This window comes from Marmota flaviventris, chromosome 2 (genome assembly GCF_047511675.1).
Source record: "Marmota flaviventris isolate mMarFla1 chromosome 2, mMarFla1.hap1, whole genome shotgun sequence".
NCBI lineage: Eukaryota > Metazoa > Chordata > Mammalia > Rodentia > Sciuridae > Marmota > Marmota flaviventris.
In genome coordinates this window covers 203,561,556-203,567,368 of record NC_092499.1, presented here as the reverse complement: position 1 = coordinate 203,567,368, position 5,813 = coordinate 203,561,556, and the positions used below count along the sequence as shown (strand labels likewise).

The 5,813-nt window shown below is 42.1% G+C and overlaps 1 pseudogene; it reads left to right on the top strand.

Annotated features, from left to right (window-relative positions):
- The first annotated feature begins 2,793 nt into the window (after positions 1-2,793).
- Positions 2,794-3,197, top strand: LOC114106967 (small ribosomal subunit protein uS19 pseudogene; annotated as a pseudogene).
- The last annotated feature ends 2,616 nt before the right edge of the window (positions 3,198-5,813 follow it).

Here is a 5,813-nt window from a genome sequence, read left to right as displayed (position 1 = left end):
AATGAAACTGAATCCCTTTCTCTCGCCATGCACAAAAGTTAACTCAAAATGGATCAAGGAGCTTGATAACAAATCAGAGACATGGCATCTGATAGAAGAAAAAGTCGACTACGATCTACATACTGTGGGGTCGGGCTCCAAATTCCTCAATAGGACACCCATAGCACAAGAGTTAATAACTAGAATCAACAAATGGGACTTACTCAAACTAAAAAGTTTTTTCTCAGCAAAAGAAACAATAAGAGAGGTAAATAGGGAGCCTACATCCTGGGAACAAATCTTTACTCCTCACACTTCAGATAGAGCCCTAATATCCAGAGTATACAAAGAACTCAAAAAATTAAATAAGAAAACAAATAACCCAATCAACAAATGGGCCAAGGACCTGAACAGACACTTCTCAGAGGAGGACATACAATCAATCAACAAGTACATGAAAAAATGCTCACCATCTCTAGCAGTCAGAGAAATGCAAATCAAAACCACCCTAAGATACCATCTCACTCCAGTAAGATTGGCAGCCATTATGAAGTCAAACAACAACAAGTGCTGGCGAGGATGTGGGGAAAAGGGTACACTTGTACATTGCTGGTGGGACTGCAAATTGGTGTGGCCAATTTGGAAAGCAGTATGGAGATTTCTTGGAAAGCTGGGAATGGAACCACCATTTGACCCAGCTATTACCCTTCTTGGTCTATTCCCTAAAGACCTAAAAAGAGCATACTACAGGGACACTGCTACATCAATGTTCATAGCAGCACAATTCACAATAGCAAGACTGTGGAACCAACCTAGATGCCCTTCAATAGACGAATGTATAAAAAAAATGTGGCATTTATACACAATTGAGTATTACTCTGCATTAAAAAATGCAAAATCATGGAATTTGAAGGGAAATGGATGGCATTAGAGCTGATTATGATAAGTGAAGCTAGCCAATCCCTAAAAAATAAATGCCAAATGTCTTCTTTGATATAAGGAGAGTAACTAAGAACAGAGTAGGGAGGAAGAGCATAAGAAGAAGATTAACATTAAACGGGGATGAGGGGTGGGAGGGAAAGGGAGAGAGAAGGGAAATTGCATGGAAATGGAAGGAGACCCTCATGATTATACAAAATTACATACAAGAGGAAGTGAGGGGAAAGGGAAAAAAAACAAGGGGGAGAAATGAATTACAGTAGATGAAGTAGAGAGAGAAGATGGGAGGGGAGGGGAGAGGAGGGGGGATAGTAGAGGATAGGAAAGGCAGCAGAATACCACAGACCCTAGTATGGCAATATGTAAATTAGTGGATGTGTAACCGATGTGATTCTGCAATCTGTATACAGGGTAAAAATGGGAGTTCATAACCCACTTGAATCTAAGTGTGAAATATGATATGTCAAGAACTATGTAATGTTTTGAATAACCAACAATAAAAATTTAAAAAAAATAAAAAGGGCTGGTAATGTGGCTCAGTGGTTAAGTGCCTCCAGGTTCATCCCTACTACAACAAAAAAAATAAATAAATATCTTAACAGACACCTGACCAAAGGAAATATAAAGATGGCCAAAAGGTTATTATACAAAGTGATGCTCAGCATCACATATCATTAGGGAATGACAAAACAATAATGAGGTAGCATGGCAAAGCTATTAGAACTGCTAAACTCTAAGAAGTGTCAGTACACCAACAGCTGCAGGATGCAAGACATCAGTAGTCTTGTACACTGCTTGTAGAACATGTGGCACAGACGCTTTGGAAGACAATGTGCCACTTGTTAATGCAAGGCAGGGCTTGCAGGAGAGGAAGGTCTGGAGAAGGGGCAGGGCCTGGAGAAGGGTTGGGTCTAGAGGAAGGGCAAGAGGGACCACAGATGGTGAGAAGCAGCAGCCTTGGTGGTCTCTAGCTCAGGGAGGCTCAATCTTCAACTTTCCATCCTGACATCCTACCACGGGGAAACTGCTACTGAAGCTGCCCAGATCACTCCACCTTGGCCTCTCCTGTCCATCTGCTTCTCACCTTTGGCCATTCTACCAGAGCATCTCCTGTGCCAAGTCATATACAGGAAAGAGAGATAAGGGGAAGAGAGCAGGAGAACAAAGGAAGCCTAGGACTTATAACAAAAAAGGCAGAATGCTCTCACTTCTTGGGAAATCACGATATAAGCTATGGCCCCCTCTCCCTCCTGGGAGAAGTCTATGTTATCCCTGTTGGGTGCAGAGCAGGCTGAACTGTGTTGTCTGCAGGGCAGGCTGAACAGATGTTGGCTGTAAGATAGCCCATGCACTCAAACCCCCCTCTATCTGGTCCTTTATCACCTGTTTGCCTCAAGTCTGAACATTCAACCCCGCTCAAGGCTGAACACTTAACCCCCCCTTGGGCCAACAAGGCAGCTTGCAGACCCAGAGGCCCCATTAGATTTGGACTATAAAAACTCCCTCCTGCCAGGCCCCCCTCTCTCTTGCTATCTCTCTTGCTTTCTCTCTCTCCTGCGTTCTCTCTCTCTCTCTCTCTCTCTCTCTCTCTTTCCTTCTTTCTTTTCTCTTTGTTGCACTGCTGCAATAAAGATCTTTTGGTTGCTCCGAGTGTTGTGGTCACTTTTCTTTCAATCCCCTTTTTAAAGAAACCCTGTTTTATATGTTTGCCTTGGCGTGCTTCTCTAATGTTACACTTCAACATGTGAGGAAGCAGGACTCGTCACCAATAACCAGCAGTATCAATAAGACACATGAAGATGCTTCCTAAATTTGAAAAGTAGAAAAGAAAGTGTCTGTCTAAAAATGTTTATTTTTATCCGCAGAGCAGGCAAGATGGTGGGAGTGGAGCAGAAGAAGAAGCCGACCTAGGCAAGTTCACCTATCGCAGTGTGGACCTCGACCAGCTGCTGGACATGTCCTAGGAGCAGCTGATGCAGCTGTACAGCGCATGCCAGCAGAGGCTGAACCGGAGCCTGCGGAGGAAGCAGCACTCGGTGCTGAAGCGCCTGCGCAAGGCCAAAAAGGAGGCACCCCCGATGGAGAAGCCAGAGGTGGTGAAGGCACACCTAAGGGACATGATAATTCTGCTTGAAATGGTGGGCAGCATGGTTGGCGTCTACAATAGCAAGACCTTCAACCAGGTGGAGCCCGAGATGATCGGCCACTACCTGGGCGAGTTCTCCATCACCTACAAGCCCGTGAAGCACTCTCTGGGCAATAAAAACACACACTGCTAAAAAAAAAAAAAATTTAAAAATAAAGGTTTATTTTTAGTAAATGTATTGATATAGTATAGATGAGGCTGAACACCCAAGGAATTTTCAGGAAGCAGGGTTTTTTAAGTTGCAGTGCTCTAGAAGGGCTAATGCCTAAAAATATCTGGCCCCAAAGTCTGGAAATTCTTTAAACTTTATATTCAGTGGGGTGGTTACATGTCAGTGGGTGGGTACAAAACAGTTACCCTTTGTCCCATATTCTTAGGCTAGACAGAGGTTTTGATAGCTTTTTACCGGGAAAACAGAGATAGTATCTTTTGCATAGCAACAAGCTTTCTTTGAGACAGGCCCTGTCACACCTTTTGTCTGCAAACCTGGCACTTATAAGTTGAGAAAGCTTCAAATCACAATGCCCTTGGCAGAAACCCTGCCCACATTCTTTGTAAATATCATTCTGACAAAAGAAGTTTAATTATGGCAAGGGTCTTTTGGGTGGAGGTAACTGGTCTGCTCCAGTATCTGAATTACAAAAAGCAGACTTGTCTCTTACATACTGACTTGTCTCTTACATACCTAATGATTTGAGTCCTAAGGAAATTTCATCTACAATGGTTTTAAGTATCATGAACTATCAATAGTTAATATTAAAAGATCACCATCCACCATCCTGCTTCTGTTTTCTAAAACTGATTTAAAATTTTTGCTTTGAATAATTACATCCAAATCTGGAAGGGGTATTGTGATGTATGTGTATATGTATATATGTGATCTCTTTAATTATGCCTCTGGATACCTCTGACGCTTGAGTCCTGTCAAAGATGTCGTCTGTGTGTGCGGGACTGTGGTGCTGGGATACAACCCAGGACCTCTCACATGCTAAACAACTGCTCTGCCACCCAGATGCACACACAGCCCCCAGAGATATCTTAATAAATGGAAATTAATTAAAATAATTTAACATTACCATGAGAAATTTCAAACAAGATAATTCTCTCAATCAAAAACAAAGTAAACTAAAAGTATTTTTTAAATATTATTGATGAAAACAGCAGAAATATTAAGAATTCTGTAGAAAACTGGAAAGAGGAGAAATTAAAAGTTCAATAGTACCTAGATGTTCTTCAACTGATGAATAGATTAAGAAAATGTGGTAAGGGGCTCAGGTTGTGGCTCAAGTGGTAGCACACTCACCTGGCATGTGTGAGGCACTGGGTTTGATCCTCAGCACCATATAAAAGAAAATAAAGATATTGTGTCCACCTAAAACTAAAAAATAAATTTAAAAAAAGAAAATGTGGTAAAATATACAATGGAATGTTAGCCATATAAAAGAATGAAATTATGGCATTTGCTAGTAAATGAATGGAACTGGAGACTATCATGGTAACTGAAATAAGCCAACCCCAAAAAACAAAGACCAAATGCTCTCTCTGATAATGTGGATGACGATTCACAATAAGGCAGGAGGAGAGAAGAATAGATATTCTCTGGATTAGACAAAGGGAAAGATAAGGGAAGGAGGCTGGGAATAGAGAAGACGGTAGAATGAATTGGACATGACTTTTGTATGTTTATATATGAATACACAACCAGTGAAACTCCACATCATGTACAATGGCAAGAATGGGATCCAAACTAAAATAAGTTATACTTCATATATGTATAATATGTCAAAATGCACTCTACTATCATTTGTATCTAGAAAGAACAAATAAAAGTTGCACAGAGGAAGAAACCTACTGCATGGAACCGGAAACCTGGAGGAGAAGGGAGATTTCCTAGTAAGTACAGACATTGCAACATGACTCTACAATAAGACTATCAATCAATCAATTAGCATAGAAAAGCTTAAACTGGTGCTTAGAGATCTCCCACTAGAAAAGACCCCAGGGTCATTGGGGCTCATGAACTGTCACCTTTAACAAATTCTGATTTTATTTCAAGTGTCCATGATCTAAAGAGAAACTAGGTGACTTTCCTAAATTCATTTTATAATATACCAAAGCCTGATACAGTCAAGAAATTTTATCCAATGCAGGATATCAATGTTTGTACAACAGACATTGTTTTGTGCACAACTGCAAACATACTGCCAATTAGCAGCAGTGGGCTGGCTACTCATCCTAGCCCAGAGAGAGTGGAGGGGTTATCTTAGAAGAGGGGCCTGGATATGGTGGGGCTTAGAGGAAGGGCAGGTCTGGAGAAGGGGCAGGGCCTGGGAAGGGTTGGGTCTAGAGGAAGGGCAAAAGGGTGGTAGGGCCTTGGTGGTCTCTAGCTCAGGGCGGCTCAATCTCCAGCTTTCCATCCTGACATCCTACCACAGGGAAACTGCTGCTGAAGTTCTACAGAGGTAGTGACTGCCTACCTGACCCGCCATCGCACTAGGCACCAGCAGCTTCCATGAATCCAGGGTCAGTAGTCCCTGGGCCACCCACCACCACTACCTACTGTGTACCAGCTGCCTTAAAAAGTACTGCCTAGGTGAAAAAGTACTGCTGAAAGAGGAGAGGAACCAGACAAGATGGCTCACACCTATAATCCCAGCTACTTGGGAGACTGAGGAAGGATAACTGCAAGTTGAGACCAACCTGGGCAAGATCATGTCTCAAAATAAAAAAGAACTGGGGATGTTGCTCA